This window comes from Balaenoptera borealis (assembly GCF_965194805.1).
Source record: "Balaenoptera borealis genome assembly, chromosome: X".
NCBI lineage: Eukaryota > Metazoa > Chordata > Mammalia > Artiodactyla > Balaenopteridae > Balaenoptera > Balaenoptera borealis.
The window spans coordinates 75,235,658-75,254,720 of NC_138881.1; the positions used below are offsets into that span (position 1 = coordinate 75,235,658).

Sequence of the window (19,063 nt, forward strand, 5' to 3'; positions counted from 1 at the left end):
GTATATGTAATAACTGATTATTAAATGGAAACCAAGGAGACCTGAACTGATTAATATAAAACATAGTTTGTGGATTGAAGATTATTTAAAGTGTAAGTTTTAAATTGTTATTTGTTTCTGAGCACAAATTAATATTACTTCCTTTTAAAATGGTTACATAACATGCAAAATATTTTAAGGTTAATATCTTAAAAGTATAAGATGAAAAATATAACAGACACTCAAAATTTTTATAAAAATGTGTGTATGACTACAAATATATAGAAATAACATAAATCTCCTAAATACAGATTAACTGGCATGTAGTAGTTTATCCATGAAAAGTGACCATAAACATTATTTCCCATAAATAAGACTTTAGACACAGAAACAGTTATTAAAACATTTAATTGTCAATTTTCTCATTTTTATTAACTTTTATGGCTTTTCTAATCATGTCTTTATCCAGATGTTAATTAACAAGTTTACTTTGCCCATCAATTTTTTTGTTATTATTATTTCATTGTATTTGTCTTTGTTCAGGCTGCTATAACAGAACACCATAAACTAGGTGGCTTATAAACAATAGAAATTTACTTCTTGAAATTCTGGAGTCTGGAAATTCCAAGATCAAGGCACTGAGAGGTTTGGTGTCTGGTAAGAGACAGCTTCCTAGTTCATAGACGGTTGTCTTTTTGCTGTATCCTCACATGGAGAAAAGGGCAAGAGATTTCTCTGGGGTCTCTTTTATAAGGATACTGATTCCATTGACGAAAGTTCTGTCCTCATGACCTAATCATATCCCAAAGCCCTCACTTTCAAATACCGTCACATCAGGGATTGAGTTTCAACATATAAATTTTAGGGGAACATAAACATTCAGTTTATAGCTTTCCATCCCAACACCCCAAAATTCACATCCTTCTTGCATGCAAAATGCATTCATTCCATTCCGATACCCCCCAAAGTCTTAATTTGCATAAGCATCAACTCAAAAGTCTAAAATCCAAAGTCTTATCAAAATGTCATCTAAATCATATATGGGTGAGTCTCAAGGCAAATCCTAGGACAAATTCCTCTCCAGCTGTGAACCTGTTAAACAAAGCAAGTTATGTGCTTCCAACATACTACAGTGGTACAGGCATAGGATAGACATTTCCATTCTAAAATGGAAAAATAGGAAAGAAGAAAGGAGTAACAGGTCCCATGTAAGTCAAAATTGTAAAGCAAACTACATGAGATCTTAAAGCTTGAGAATAACCCTCTTTGGCTCAATGTTCTGTCTTCTGGGACCACTGAGGAGGTGGTCCCACCTTTTGAACCCACTGGGGCTGAGGTCCCATTTTCTTGACCCACTAGAATGGGGGGTCATAACTTTCAGACACACTGGGGTGGAGGTCCTGCCTGCAGAGCTTTACTGGGCATTTCTCCAAAGACATACTGATTCCCAAAGAACACATGAAAAGATGCTCAACATCACTAATTATTAGAGAAATGCAAATCAAAACTATAATGAGGTACCACCTCCCACCAGTCAGAATGGCCATCATCAAAAAATCTACAAACAAATGCTGGAGAGTGTGTGGAGAAAAGGAAAACCTCTTATACTTTTGGTGGCAATGTAAATTGATATAGCCACTGTGGAGAACAGTAGGGAGGTTCCTTAAAATACTAAAAATTGAACTACTGTATGACCCAGCAACACCACTACTGGGTATCTACCCAGAGAAAACCATAATTCAAAAAGTCACATGCACCCCCATGTTCAATGAAGCACCATTTACAATAACTAGCATATAGAAGCAACATAAATGTCCATCAATAGAAGAATGGATAAGGAAGATGTGGCACATATATACAATGGAATATTACTCAGCCATAAAAAGGGATGAAATTGGTTCATTTGTAGAGACATGGATGGACCTAGAGAATGTCATACAAAGTGAAGCAAATCAGAAAGAGAAAAACAATTATCGTATTTTAAAACATGTATGTGGAATCTAGAAAAATCGTACAGATGATCTTTTTTTGCAAAGCAGAAGTAGAGACACAGACATCAAGAACAAATGTATGGACACCAAGGTGGAATGGGGGGGGGAGGAATTGGGAGATTGGCATTGACATATATACACTATTGATCATATGTATAAAATAGATAACTAATGAAAACATACTGTATAGCACAGGGAACTCTACTTAAGGCACTGTGGTGACCTAAATGTGAAAGAAATCCAAAAAGAGGGGATATATGTATACATATTGCTGATTCATCTTGCTGTACAGTAGTAACTAATATAACACTGTAAAGCAGCTATGCTCCATTAAAAATTAATTTAAAATAAACAAATAATTACTTAGTCCATCATTACAAGAATTTGACGTTTGTAGATGAGTATTATTATTTTCTCCTGTTTATAGATAAGGAAATGGATTATCAGAAACGTTACATAAATTAGCATCTAGGAAGTGGCAGAGGTAGGGTTCAACCCTTATGTGGTTGTTCCTAAATTCCATGGTTTTTCAACTGTAACATTCTGCTTTCTTTCTATTAGAAGAATATGTTGTTATTTTGGGGTTATTGGTAATGAAAACAGAGACCATGAAGAGTTATTAATTCTAATCCAGCCAAGATGAAGATTCTAAAAATTACTATGGAGATAAAAATCAAAGTACAAAGTCTAGGAGATCAGAGACTTGACCTCAGTGCTCTTGAAAGAGCACTACTTAGAGATTTGGGTTGAAGAATTAATAGTTAATTTTTCTTTGACCTATTAATACTATTCCATTCATGTGATACATTCTCAGGATCACACGTATTGATTTAAGAAAGAAAGGAATTACAGGCCTGACAGAGAAAAAATTTGTTTTAATATCTTAATGAAAAAGGGCAGACAGAGATCCTAAGATTACCTTACGTCCCTTTTTTTAAAAAAATTAATTAATTAATTTATTTTTGGCTGTGTTTGGGTCTTTGTTTCTGTGTGAGGGCCTTCTCTAGTTGCGGCAAGTGGGGGCCACTCTTCATCACGGGGCGCGGGCCTCTCACTATCACGGCCTCTCTTGTTGCGGAGCACAGGCTCCAGATGCGCAGGCTCAGTAGTTGTGGCTCACGGGCCTAGTTGCTCCACGGCATGTGGGACCTTCCCAGACCAGGGCTTGAACCCGTGTCCCCTGCATTGGCAGGCAGATTCTCAATCACTGAGCCACCAGGGAAGCCTTACATGCCCCTTTTTAATAGCGGAGTTTTGTTTTAGAATTCTGTGGACATAAATAGTGTGGCCTAGATTGGACACAATCATCCTGAATGTCCCAAAATGAGGAAGCAAATTAGCAAAATAATGTGGAATTCTCACAATTTTCTCTTCCAATGCCAAGTCTTTAAACACATATATGTAAATATGTCATCTGGGGGGCATTTAGCAGTAAAATATGCTGATACTGTTAGAAGTTGTATAATGTACTAAGTATGCCAGAATATATTATGTTGATAATGATTTTCCCTCTGTTTTCTAAAATTTGAACAATTTTTCATTCAAGCAATCTTCTTAGAACTAAATATTTTGTGAAATTTGTAAATAAAAATATCAATCAAAATAATGAACATATCTATCACCCCCCAAGTTTCCGCATTATCCTTTGTAAACTCTCCCTTCCACCCCACCTCTCTACCTATCCATAGACAACCACTGTTTTGTTGTTTAATTATAGACCAGATAGAGACATAGAGAGAGAAAGAAAAAGAGAAAGAGAGAGAGATTAGATAGATGATAGATAGATAGATAGATAGATAGATAGACAGACAGACAGATAGATGGCAGATATAAAGATCCATGGTCCAAGTTGTTGCATGTATCAACAATCATATTCTACTGTATAGATATACTACAATTTCCTTATCCATTTACTTCCTCATGAACATGTGAGTTGATTTTTGTCCTTAAAAATAAAGGCTCTTAATGTATACTTCTTTGTGTGGGCACGTGCTTTCATTTATCTTGGGTATACCTAAGAGTAGAATGATTGGATCAAGTGATAGGTGTAGGCTTCCCTTTTTAAGAAACTGCTAAATTGTTTTCCAAAGTGGTTATGCCATTGTACATTCCCCTGAATAGTTTATGAGAGTTCTAGTTCCTACACATCATTTTGAAAAATTTGTAGGATCAGTATTTTTATCTTTATCTGTTTTAATATATATAGTAGTCCATCATGGTGGTTTCAATTTGCATTTGCCTAATGGGTAATGATGTTGAGCACATTTTCATGTGCTTATTTACCATGCATATATGATTTTATCCTGAAATATTCTCAGTCTTTGTTCTGGAGGAAGTTAAATTTCTTGAAAACGATTTGATTCTTTCATGTCTTGTTTTCAGATTTTCCAGAAAGAAATAGGGAGGCATTTAATCTAGCACTAGTAATTCCTCAATTACGAGGAAAGATGCTTTTTAGTAGTCTACCCAATGCCCCAGGTTTTCCTGTCAGGGGAATAGGCACTGTTATTTTACCTGTGTGACCTTCCAATACTGTTTTTCTATTCCTTTTGAGTGTTTCTTTCCTTGAACTAGGATAAGATTCCTCACATACAGATGTGATGAATACTTGAGGAAGATCTTCTTCATATCTCAGTAGTTCTCTCTCTGTGCTGCTCTCTCCTCTATGGTGCATGGCTCTGCAAATTCTATCTGCCTTGTTCTCCCTGGAATCTCAGCTCCACTTCTTTAACTGAGAGTGCTTGCAGCTTCACCTGTGATACCCTTCTCTGTTACTAAGACATGTAAACTCTCTCAAGACAGTAAGTAGGGTCAATCATAGGGCTCACCTCATTCATTTCCCATCTCTCAGATATCATGGTCCTCCATTGCCTATGCCTTGAAAATTTTGTTCATTTTTTTAGTTGCTTATGGCAAGAGCGTAAATCTGGTCACTGTTACTCTTTGTTGGCTCCTTGTGAAAATGCCCTGTCCCCCTAGTTCAAGGGACTCAACAACTATTACTATTACTACTTACGAATCTAATATCAGTAGATGCTGCCAATGAGAGGTGAGTTGTAAAGAGTAATAATTAAGTAAAGTGAAAAGAATCAAATGAAGTGGGCTTCTCTGGTGGTGCAGTGGTTAAGAATCCGCCTGCTAATGCAGGCAACACGGGTTCAAGCCCTGGTCCAGGAAGATCCCACATGCCATGGAACAACTAGGCCCGTGTGCCACAACTACTGAGCCTGCGAGCCATGACTACTGAGCTCATGTGCTACAACTACTGAAGCCCGCACACTGAGAGGCAGTGCTCCGCAACAGGAGAAGCCACCACAATGAGAAGCCCATGCACCGCAATGAAGAGTAGTCCCCACTTGCCGCAACTAGAGAAAGCCCGAGCACAGCAACAAAGACCCAATGCAGCCAGAAATAAAAATAAATAAATAAAATTTTAAAAAAAAGAAACAAATGAGGTAAGTTAAAGGATAACTGCCGACTGCCTTAACCTCTGCCATTCTATTTTCACTCCAATTATTGACTAACAGCTGAATATTTCTTTGAATGTAACACAATGTTCTGTTTAATGCAAAATGTTTATTTGATTGACATGTTTAATTTCATTAGGATAAGGACTAAAAATCAAAAACATACAGGAGTTCAAAAGTGATAATGCAATGAAGGAAAAAATCTCAATAATTCTTAAAGATAAAAAAAAAATCATTGCAAATTTGGCAAAATTCCAAATAAAATAGAAATTAACAAACAACATTTTAGAGTTTTTTTTTAATAACTCAAGGGTCAAAGAAGAATAAAAAGAAACTTACATTATGACTGTGCAAGAAATATATCTAAAACATAGGAATATGTAAATGTTATAAGAAATGGAAAATTTTATTATTGGTGAATATAAAGTTGGTTTAGCCATGTTGGTATCTGACCAAATAGAGTTTAAAGTACATAGTATCATTAGAAATAGGATCACTTCATTATAATAAAATATGTTCAATTATTCAGAAAGAATCAAGATAAAGTCAGATACAAGATGCAATTAACAACTTACAGGCAGATAAAAAAAAATCTTAAAGACAGTGAACAGGACTAGAATTTAATAACCCACAAGGTGTGCTATAGTTTTCTACTGAAACAAAATTTCTCTCTATAGTTATAGATCAAAGATAACCAAAGTAAGATTATTCGTGTTCACAGAGTGAGTCTGGTCTCTTTAGGTTTTGGCTAGTTATTTACACACATAAAGCAAGAATGGTAATTGGGTCACATAAAGTTTTGAAGTTTGCTTTCCTGGAACTTTTTCTAAGGACTCTCAGATTAGACTTTTAAAAACCTCTCAAGGTTAGGAAGCCAAACCAAAACTTACCATCAGGCTTCACCTGCAATACTTGTAGATTTGGGTAAATTCTTTCTTCTTAAGGTCTTCCAAATGGCCAAAATTTCCTGACTCTGCTATGAAGTGACTTTCCTTATTCATTTCTAAGGCTAGGGACCAGGCTGCCTTTTCCAAGAGAGATTTGAAAGCATTGGATCCATATCGTCAACTTAGTTCCTTAAAATTGTCTGGTAACTTCTGATTTTGTGCATCATTCTCAAATATGGCATTCCAGTCGAAGCCTTGGTTATATAACCAATGTTTCCAATTATGTTCTGTTACAAGAAAGACAGATTCTTATTAAACTTATGCAAATAATTATATTGCCATGAAAGTAAGAATATTAAATAAGAATTTCCAAATTCTGGAGGACCAGGAATAGAGGAAAGCTAAATATTTCATGTCTGTTTACAAAATATGATATATTAATTGATACATATTATAGATAACTTCAAAGAAAGGGGTTCCTCATATCCAAAGCAATAATCCAAAAAAAAGCATAACTATCCTTTATGAATTCAGTCCCATGAAATTAACTATGTTCTGTCTGATCTTGGATTAGCAGTTCCATGAACCCATCAGCTTCTCCACTAGAGTTCTGGAAATCCTTATTCAGTGCAGTGGTATGGTGTCAAAGTTATTTAAGCAATGCCATCAGAAGCTGTACCCCAGAGTACCTTGGGATAATCTTGAGATTCTTGCTCAAACAAGTAACTTTAAGCCTGAAACTATAACCCAGATTAATGGAGTATACTAAGAATCTTAAGAGTCAAAATCCATCCTTACCATGCTTCAATAGACATCATATTAAGCACTGGCTCAGGAGTCAGAGTCAACAATGAATTCCTGATCAGTCAATCAGGCGTGAAGAGAAATCTTCAAAGATGTGCACATTCATTTTGAACGTTGCAGTTTCTAGAACTGTAAGAAATAAATTTCTGTTGTTTAAAAGTCATCAAGTGATTTGCATTTCTCTCATAATTAGTGATGTTGAGCATCTTTTCATATGTCTGTTGGCCAACTGTATGTCTTCTTTGGAGAAATGTCTACTTAGGTCTTGCACCCATTTTCTGATTGGGTTGTTTGTGTTTTTGATATGGAGCTGCATGAGCTGTTTGTATATTTTGGAGATGAATCATTTGTCATTTGCTTAATTTGCAAATATTTTCTCCCATTCTGAGGGTTGTCTTTTTGTCTTGTTTATGGTTTCCTTTGCTGTGCAAAAGCTTTTAAGTTTAAATCAAAACTACAATGAGGTATCACCTCACACCATTCAGCATGGCCATCATCAAGAAATCTATAAACAATAAATGCTGGAGAGGGTGTGGAGAAAAGGAACCCTCATGCATTGTTGGTGGGAATGTAATTGATAAAGACACTATGGAGAAAAGTATGGAGATTCCTTAAAAAACTAAAAAGAGAACTACCATATGACCAAGCAATCCCACTATTGGACATATACCCAGAGAAAACCATAATTTAAAAAGACACATGAATCCCAATGTTCATTGCAGCACTATTTACAATAGCCAGGACATGGAAGCAACCTAAATGTCCATCAACAGAGGAATGGATAAAGAAGATGTGGTACATATATACAGTGGCATATTACTCAGCCATAAAAAGGAAAGAAATTGGTTCATTTGTAGAGACATGGATGGACCTAGAGACTGTCATACAGAGTGAAGTAAGTCAGAAAAAGAAAAACTAATATTGTATATTAATGCATATATGTGGAATCTGAAAAAATTGGTATAGATGATCTTATTTACAAAGCAGAAATAGAGACACAGACATAGAGAACAAACATATGGATACCAAGGGGGAAAAGGGGAGCTGGGATGAATTGGGAGGCTGTGATTGACATATATACACTATTGATCCTATGTATAAAATAGATAACTAATGAGAACCTACTGTATGGCAAAGGGAACTCTACTCAATGTTCTGTGGTGACCTAAATGAGAAGGAAATCCAAAAAAGAGAGGATATATGTATACGTATAGCTGATTCACTTTGCTGTACAGTATAAACTAACATAACATTGTAAAGCAACTATACTCCAATTAAAAGACAAAAACAACAACAACAAAAAAGTAGGCAAGTAAAAATAAAAAAAGTCATCAAGTGTGTGGTATTTTGCTAAGGGAGCCCAAATGGACTAAGACTCCACTTTCCTTTATTAAATATTTCTGTATCAAATATTTCTTATCTTCCCTATTTTCTCATGTCTCCTGTTGCTATGCCATTTATTTGTAAGTGAGATAGAAGCATAATCTCTAAGGATTCATATTTTTCATGTTATTCCCAAAGATATTCCTAGAAATCTGGTGAGGAAGTTCTTCAAGTGGTTTCTTTTGTGAAACACTAAAGAAATCCATGAGAAACAACTTACCTCAAAGACAGAGTCAAAGCACCTAAGCCTAGAAAAACAGCTAATCGTTAAGCAATTATTTTGAATATACTATAATATACATGTATATTTTTATATCTATCTGTTTATCCATCTAAGTATCTTTGTTTTGACATAGACCTTCTAGGGACATGTGTTGAAACTTAAGAAACAAAAAATAAATAAAAGTTGATCTACACCAATATGTTACAAATAAGAGCATTCATAGAGGACATAGCTCTTGGATAGAGGAGAAATTCTCCAGAAAAATGGTAAGGGACCTGAACCAATTCTAGGTGTCTTATACCTTTGTGTCTGAGCAAAACTGGATTCAGGGTGGCACAGACAGGATCATGATCAGCTCTTAGAAATAATCCCCTCTAGAAGTGCTAAGGTTGTTTTGAAAGCAATTGAAAGAGATTAATTTCAAAGTGACTTGTAGCTTGTTAGTGCAACCAAGTCTTTTTCTCAAATGATTTCAGTGATTTCTTTGCATCCTTCTGCTTTTCTCTTCATCTAGTTCCACAGCAGTTACTTGGAACAAATACATTATTTATAAAGATAGAGACATCAGCTTGAGGGTAAAACCATCAATTATGCAAATAACGTTAGAAAGATGCAAAGCTGTTGTCCTTATCTTAAGTGGTTATACCCATCTATGGTAGAACATAATCTTTGACGCAAAGTATATGGATACAAGTTTCACTTGGCCACATAGTGCACAAGAAACAAATGAGTTTGCATACAGGTCTATAGATCAAATAGAATCTTCTAGTAAGTCAAAATATATTAATGATAGATATATGATAACTCTAAAATCAAATTATTCATACTTTTGTGTTTCTGTTTTAGTTTGTTACATTAAATAGCTCATACTGTTTTTTTTTTTTAATGTTACTTTTTAAGGTTGGCACAATTTAGTTTCAAAACTATTATTTGAGTAAGATTATAATCATACTAAAGTCCAACTGCATTACATTCAAAACAAAAGTTGTATACATAATAAACTCAATCAGATCTGCTGAATGGGTCAAAAGAGAAATTGGGCATTCATGAGTATAAATTATGTATGTGTATTTGTAGATGAAAGCTATTAATCTACTCTGTGATACATAAAATATCTATCCATTTTAAAAATATAATAGATGGGCCTAGACAGAAGAAACTAGAATCAGTTTCTATGCAGTAAGAGGGAATGAGAGCAAGTCAGCACTGCAGTTTGTGGCTGGTTTGATAACCAAATGTTGAAGTAAATATATTGTTGTTATGAAATGAACTCCTAAGAAATCCTGAAGTAGTTGGTGAGTGGAACCTGTAAGTATTTGGATAATGGCATTCCAAACAAAGCATTTTTCCCCATAATTTTGTAGAGTATGTAAAGTACGCTGGCTTTCTCTTCATTGGACATACTTGCTTGTCATGTTGTAAATAACTCATGTTATGTCAGTATATAAGCAGCAAAAAACATAAAATAAAAAAGGATGGGGCTTCCCTGGTGGCGCAGTGGTTGGGAGTCTGCCTGCTAATGCAGGGAACGCGAGTTCGAGCCCTGGTCTGGGAAGATCCCACATGCCACGGAGCAGCTGGGCCCGTGAGCCACAACTGCTGAGCCTGCGTGTCTGGTGCCTGTGCCCCGCAACGGGAGGGGCCGCGATAGTGAAAGGCCCGTGCACCGCGATGAAGAGCGGTCCCCGCACCGCGATGAGGAGTGGCCCCGCTTGCCGCAACTAGAGAAAGCCCTCGCACGAACCGAAGACCCAACACAGCCAAAAATGAATAAATAAATAAATAAAGTAGCTATAAAAAAAATCGAATTCATGCTAAAAAAAAAAAAAAAGGATGATAGAATCTGCAGTGTAGAAGAAATTGCAAACAAGGTTAGAGGCTTTGCTTAAGATGTGAGTCCTCCTTTGGAAATCATTGATAATTTTGTTCTGTTTTTTCCACAGCCCAAAGAAAGACACCTGACTGAAATATCACCTCCCACCTTGTTTTCTATTGCAAACATACATTTTGACTTTCCTTAATTTTTGATGTTGTATCAGTGATTTTCATGCTGATTTATACAAAGATAGCAAGTATTTTCCTGGGAAATTAGAGTAGGACCAGGGTAAATAAATTCAATGTAAGTATCATCTACATAGAGTTAAATCCAAAAAAGTGCTCTGAATTATAGAATATTTTTTAAATTCATGTACCCTCTAAATTAAAAAAAAAAAAAAAATATATATATATATATATATATATATATATATATATATATATTCATATATTCTCTACTGGACCTGCTTAATAGTTTCCTTATGTAATCACTAATGTTTCCACAAGTTTACTACTATATATATTTTTTTCAACAACAAATCTGACATGACTTATTGTGAAATGTACAATAAGTTTAGAAATCTAACATTTCTATTATTACTTTAATATTGACGGCTGTCCTCACAGTGTGTTTATTGCATATTTAGGCAAAAAATTTCCCCAAGAAGTCAGAATAAATTAGATCAATAAGATTGGCACAAGTTTAAGATGGCAGCATGGGAAGATCCTGAACTCAACTCTTCCCATGAACACAAAAAATCTACAGCTACATACATAATAATTCCTTCAGAAAGGGACCTGAAAACTGGATTAACAGTCTCCACAACAAAGGGTAAAAGGACAACATTGAGCTGGATAGGAGAAAGAGTGATATAGTCGCACCAAATAAAACCCCCACACTCCAGCTATGGCAATCCACAATTCAGAAGGATCACAGAGGTATAGTTGGTTTCCCTGAGGAGTGAGGGGTTTGATCTCCACATCAAGCACCCCAACCCTTAGATCCTGCACAGGAGAGATTTGCACCTAAAGCACTTAATTTTGAAAACCAACAGGGAATACGTCCAGGAAAACTATAGAATTACAGGGAATGTAAATCCCACTCATAAAGGGCTCACACACAGACTCACTCAACCCAAAAACTAGAGCAAAATACCAGATTAAAAAGAGTATGGATCGTAGGTAAAAGGGACCCACTTACTAATTTTGAAACATATGCTGAGAAAAGAACTGGGGTAAACATGGCTCTTGGCAGGGTGTACCCACTTACACTAACAGGTTATAGGAAGATTTCCAAATGGCACTCAACAGTGTTGGTATTAGCAAGGCAGCATGAGATTGAAAAAATGGCTCCTGTCAGCGTCTCAGTCCCCAGAGAGCATCTTATACCTGCACCTTGGTCTGGTCTCATAACCAGTCAGGCAATAAGATTGACCAGCAGCACCTGGCAGCCACCACAGCTGGGCTCCACAGTTGTTTCATGGGCCAGCCCCTACCTCTAGCATCTGGCAGTCATTTCAGATGGGCCCCATACCTGTTTCAGGGACCAGCCATGTCCATCAGCACCTAACAATCACTGGGGCTGGATCCTGCAATCATTCTGTTTGCTAACTCCACCCACCAGGGCACTGCAGCAGAAGCTGCAACCCTACTACAACAGGGAGACGAATGTAGCCCACATGGGGACACCACTTAAGGGCCTGGCTCTGGTGGCCAGGTAGTATTGTTCTGGGCCATACAAGGCAGCTCCTACATAAGGCCACTGTTCAATACTGGGAGAGGTAGCTGATTTACCTAATACATAGAAACAAACACAGAAAATTAAGCAAAATGAGAAGATAAATGAATATGTTCCAATTAATATTCCAATCCAAGCAAGACAAAACCTCAGTAAAATGACTAAATAAAATGGAGATAAGCAATCAACCTGATATGATAAAGAGTTACATGTAATGATCATAAAGATGATTACCAAACTCTGGATAAGAATGGATGAACAGAGTGAGTACATCAACAGAGATAGAAAATATAAGTACCAAACAGAAGTTATAATTGAACTGAAAAATTAACTAGAGAAGTTCAACAGCAGACTGGAAGAGGTAGAAGAATGAATCAGTGAGTTGAAAGACAAAACAATGGATTCGCCCAGAGAAGCAAAATGAAACAAAGTATTTTAAAAATTGAAGATATCTTAAGGGACTTTTGGGATAATATCAAGTGAAAAAAAATTTGCATTTTAGGGGTCCCAGAAGAGAAGAGAGAAAGGGAAAGAAAGAAAGAAAGAAAGAAAGAAAGAAAGAAAGAAAGAAAGAAAGAAAGAAAGAAAGAAAGAAAGAAAAAATAATGCCTGAAAAATTTTCTAATCTGGAAAGACATTTAGGTTTAGGAGGCCCAGAGAGTTCCAAATAAAATGGACCCAAAGATACACACACCAAGACCCATTATAATTAAAATGGTAAAAATTATGGATAAAGAGAAAATCATCAGCCGATTGTTCAGCAGAATTCTTACAGGCCAGAAGGAAGTGGCAAGACATACTCAAATGCTGAAAGGAAAAAAAAAAAATTCCACCCAAGAATTTTCTACCCAGCAAGTTTATCATTCAGAATTAAAGGAGAGATCAAGAGTTTACCAGAGAAGCAAAAGCTAAAGAGTTTATCATGACTAAACTGACACTACAAGAAACATTAATGGGACTTCTTTAAGCTGAAAGGAAATGGTACAAATAATAAGAAAATATACAGGGAACTGAACCAAGATGGCGGAGTAGAAAGACATGCTCTCACTCCCGCTTATGAGAACACCAGAATCACAACTAGCTGCTGGACAATCATCGACAGGAAGACACTGGAACTCACCAAAAAAGGTACCCCACATAAAAAGACAAAGGAGAAGCCACAATGAGACAGTAGGAGGGGCACAATCACAGTAAAATCAAATGCCATAACTGCTGGGTGGGTGACTCACAGACTGGAGAACATTTATACCACAGAGGTCCACCCACTGGAGTGAAGGTTCTGAGCTCCACGTCAGGCTTCCCAACCTGGGAGTCTGGGAACGGGAGGAGGAATTCCTGGAGAATCAGACTTTGAAGGCTAGTGGGATTTGATTGCAGGACTTCGACAGGACTGAGCAAAACAGAGACTCCACTCTTGGAGGACACACACAAAGTAGTGTGTGCATCGGGACCCAGGGGAAGGAGCAGTGACCCAAGGGGAGACTGAACCAGACCTACCTGCTAGTGTTGGAGGGTATCATGCAGAGGCAGGGGGTGGCTGTGGCTCACCGTGGGGACAAGGACACTGGCAACAGAAGTTCTGGGAAGTACTCCTTGGTATCAGCCCTCCCAGAGACTGCCATCAGCCCCGCCAAAGAGCACAGGTAGGCTCCAGTGTTGGATTGCCTCAGGCCAAACAAACAAAAGGAAGGGAACAGAGCCCCACCCATCAGAAGTCAAGCGGATTAAACATTTACTGAGCTCTGCCCACCAGAGAAACAGTCAGCTCTACCCAACACCAGTCCCTCCCATCAGGAAACTAGCACAAGCCTCTTAGGTAGCCTCATCCACCAGAGGACAAACAGCAGAAGCAAGAAGAACTACAATCCTGCAGCCTGTGGAACAAAAACCACATTCACAGAAAGATAGAAAAGATGAAAAGGCAGAGGGCTATGTGCCAGATGAAGGAACGAAGATAAAACGCCAGAAAAACAACTAAATGAAGTGGAGATAGGCAAACTTCCAGAAAAAGAATTCAGAATAATGATAATGAAGATGATCCAGGACCTCGGAAAACGAATGGAGGCAAAGATCGAGAAGATGCAAGAAATGTTTAACAAAGACCTAGAAGAATTAAAGAACAAACAAACAAAGATGACCAATACAATAATTGGAATGAAAACTACACTAGAAGGAGTCAATAGCAAAATAACTGAGGCAGAAGAAAGGATAAGTGACCTGGAAGACAGAATGGTGGAATTCACTGCTGCGGAACAGAATGAAGAAAAAAGAATGAAAAGAAATGAAGACAGCCTAAGAGAACTCTGGGACAACATTAAACACAACAACATTCACATTATAGGGGTTCCAGAAGGAGAAGAGAGAGAGAAAGGACCAGAGAAAATGTTTCAAGAGATAATAGTCGAAAACTTGCCTAACATGAGAAGGGAAATAGCCACCCAAGTCCAGGAAGCACAGAGAGTCCCATACAGGATAAACACAAGGAGAAACACGCCAAGACACATAGTAAGCAAATTGGCCAAAATTATAGACAAAGAAAAATTATTGAAAGCAGCAAGGGAAAAAAACCAAATAACAAACAAGGGAACTCCCATAAGGTTAACACTTGATTTCTCAGCAGAAACTCTACAAGCCAGAAGGGAGTGGTATGATATACTTAAAGAGATGAAAGGGAAGGACCTACAACCAAGATTACTCTACCCAGCAAGGATCTCATTCAGATTCAATGGAGAAATTAAAACCTTTACAGACAAGCAAAAGCTGAGAGTATTCAGCATCACCAAACCAGCTCTACAACAAATGCTAAAGGAACTTCTCTAACTGGGAAGCACAAGAGAAGAAAAGGACCTACCAAAACAAACCCAAACAATTAAGAAAATGGTCATAGGAACATACATATCGATAATTACCTTAAATGTGAATGGATTAAATGTTCCAACCAAAAGACACAGGCTTGCTGAATGGATACAAAAACAAGACCCATGTATATGCTGTCAACAAGAGACCCACTTCAGACCTAGGGACACATACAGACTGAAAGTGAGGGGATGGAAAAAGATATTCCATGTAAATGGAAATCAGAAGAAAGCTGGAGTAGCAATACTCATATCAGATAAATAGAGTTTAAAATAAAGAATGTTACAAGAGACAAGGAAGGACCCTACATAATGATGAAGGGATGAATCCAAGAGGAAGATATAACAATTATAAATATATATGCACCCAACATAGGAGCACCACAATACATAAGGCAACTGCTAACAGCTATAAAAGAGGAAATCTACAGAACACAATAATAGTGGGGGACTTTAACACCTAACTTACACCAATGGACAGATCATCCAAAATAAAAATAAATAAGGAAACAGAAGCTTTAAATGACACAATAGACCAGATAGATTTAATTGATATTTATAGGACATTCCATCCAAAAACAGCAGATTACACCTTATTCTCAAGTGTGCACAGAACATTCTCCAGGATAGATCACATCTTGGGTCACAAATCAAGCCTCAGTAAATTTAAGAAAATTGAAATCATATCAAGCATCTTTTCTGACCACAACGCTATGAGATAAGAAATGAATTACAGGGAAAAAAACGTAAAAAACACAAACACATGGAGGCTAAACAATACGTTACTAAATAACCAAGACATCACTGAAGAAATCAAAGAGGAAATCAAAAAATACCTAGAGACAAATGACAATGAAAACACAATGATCCAAAACCTATGAGATGCAGCAAAAGCACTTCTAAGAGGGAAATTTACAGCTATACAAACTAACTCAAGAAACAAGAAAAATCTCAAAAAAGCAATCTAACCTTACACCTAGAGGAACTAGAGAAAGAAGAACAAACGAAACCCAAAGTTAGCAGAAGGAAAGAAATCATAAAGATCAGAGCAGAAAAAAAACAAATAGAAACAAAGAAAACAATAGCAAAAATCAATAAAACTAAAAGCTGGTTCTTTGAGAAGATAAACAAAATTGATAAACCATTAGGCAGACTCCTCAAGAAAAAGAGAGAGAGGACTCAAATAGATAAAATTAGAAATGAAAAAGGAGAAGCTACAGCAGACACGGCAGAAATACAAAGCATCCTAACAGACTACTACAAGCAACTCTATACGAATAAAATGGACAACCTGCAGAAATGGACAAATTCTTAGAAAGATATAACTTTCCAAGACTGAACCAGGAAGAAATAGAAAATATGAATAGACCAATCACAAGTAAGGAAATTGAAACTGTGATTTAAAATCTTCCAACAAACAAAAGCCCAGGACCAGATGGCTTCACAGGTGAATTCTATCAAATAATAAGAGAAGAGCTAACACCCATCCTTCTCAAACTATTCCAAAAATTGCAGAGGAAGGAACACTCCCAAACTCATTCTATGAGGCCACCATCACTCTGATACCAAAACCAGACAAAGATACTACCAAAAAAAGAAAATTACAGACCAATATCACTGGGGAATATAGATGCAAAAATCCTCAACAAAATACTAGCAAACAGAATCCAACAACACATTAAAAGGATCATACACCATGATCAAGTGCAATTTATCACAGGGATGCAAGGATTCTTCAATATACGCAAATCAATCAATGTGATACACCACATTAAGAAATTGAAGAATAAAATCATATGATCATCTCAATAGATGCAGAGAAAGCTTTTGAAAAATTTCAACACCCATTTATGATAAAAACTCTCCGGAAAGTGGGCATAGACAGAACCTACCTCAACATAATAAAGGCCATATACAACAAACCCAGAACAAACATCATTCTCAATGGAGAAAAACTGAAAGCATTTCCTCTGAGATCAGGAACAAGACAAGGATGTTCACTCTCACCACTATTATTCAACATAGTTTTGGAAGTCCTAGCCACGGCAATCAGAGAAGAAAAAGTAATAAAAGGAATACAAATTGGAAAAGAAGAAGTAAAACTGTCACTGTTTGCAGATGACATGATACTATACATGAAGAATCCTAAAGATGCCACCAGAAAACTACTAGAGCTAATCAATGAATTTGGTAAAGTTGCAGGATACAAAATTAATACACAGAAATCTCTTGCATTCCTATACACTACTGATGAAAAATGTGAAAGAGAAATTAAGGAAACACTCCCATTTACCATTGCAACAAAAAGAATAAAATACCTAGGAATAAACCAACCTAGGGAGACAAAAGACCTGTATGAAGAAAACTATAAGACACTGATGAAAGAAATTAAAGATGATACCAACAGACGGAGAGATATACCATGTTCCTGTATTGGAAGAATCAATATTGTGGAAATAATTATACTACCCAAAGCAATCTACAGTTTCAGTGCAATCCCTATCAAATTACCAATGGCATTTTTTATGGAACTGGAACAAAAAAATCTTAAAATTTGTATGGAGACACAAAAGACCCCAAATAACCAAAGCAGTCTTGAGGGAAAAAAACGGACCTGGAGGAATCAGACTCCCTGACTTCAGACTATACTACAAAGCTACAGTAATCAAGACAGTATGGTACTGGCACAAAAACAGAAACATAGACCAATGGAGCAAGATATAAAGCCCACAGATAAACCCATGCACCTATGGTCAACTAATCTATGACAAAGGAGGCAAGGATATACAATGGAGAAGAGACAGTCTCTTCAATAAATGGTGCTGGGAAAACTGGACAGCTACATGTAGAAGAATGAAAGTAGAACACTCCCTAGCACCATACACAAAAATAAACTCAAAATGGATTAGAGACCTAAATGTAAGACCAGACACTATAAAACTCTTAGAAGAATACATAAGAAGAACATTCTTTGACATAAATCTCCGCAAGATCTTTTTTGATCCACCTCCTAGAGTAATGGAAATAAAAACAAAAATAAACAAATGGGACCAAATGAAACTTCAAAACTTTTGCACAGCAAAGGAAACAATAAACAAGACGAAAAGACAACCTTCAGAATGGGAGAAAATATTTGCAGATGAAGCACCAGATAAAGGATTAATCTCCAAAATATATAAACAGCTCATGCAGCTCAATATTAAAAAAACAAACATCCCAATCCAAAAATGGGCAGAGGACCTAAATAGACATTTCTCCAAAGAAGACATACAGATGGCCAAGAAGCACATGAAAAGCTGCCTAACATCACTAATTATTAGAGAAATGCAAATCAAAGCTACAATGAGGTATCACCTCACAGCAGTTAGAATGGGCATCATCAGAAAATCTACAAACAACAAATGCTGGAAGGGGTGTGGAGAGAAGGGAACCCTCTTGCACTGTTGGTGGGAATGTAAATTGATGCAGCCATTATGGAGAACAGTATGGAGGTTCCTTAAAAAACTAAAAATAGAATTACCATATGATCCAGCAATCCCACTCCTGGGCATATACCCAGTGAAAACCATAATTCAAAAAGACACATGCACCCTGATGTTCATTGCAGCACTATTTACAATAGCCAGGTCATGGAATCAACCTAAATGCCCATCTGCAGATGAATGTATAAAGAAGTTTTTGTACCTATATACAATGGAATATTACTCAGCCATAAAAAGGAACGAAATTGGGCCATTTGTTGAAACGTGTATTGATCTAGAGAGTGTCATACAGAATGAAGTAAGTCAGAAAGTGAAAAACAAGTATCATATATTAATGTATATATGTGGAACCTAGAAAAATGGTACAGATGAACTGGTTTGCAGGGCAGAAATTGAGACACAGATGTAGAGAACAAACGAATGGACACCAAAGTGGGAA

General features: G+C 36.7%; 1 protein-coding gene and 1 long non-coding RNA gene across 2 annotated transcripts in view; both read left to right on the plus strand.

Moving 5' to 3' along the window:
* Nucleotides 1-19,063, plus strand: part of LOC309620814 — an 881,159-nt gene that overhangs the window by 701,338 nt on the left and 160,758 nt on the right. The gene's annotated exons all lie outside the window — the stretch shown is intronic.
* The window catches only part of CPXCR1 (CPX chromosome region candidate 1), an 82,500-nt gene that overhangs the window by 44,783 nt on the left and 18,654 nt on the right, over nt 1-19,063 (plus strand).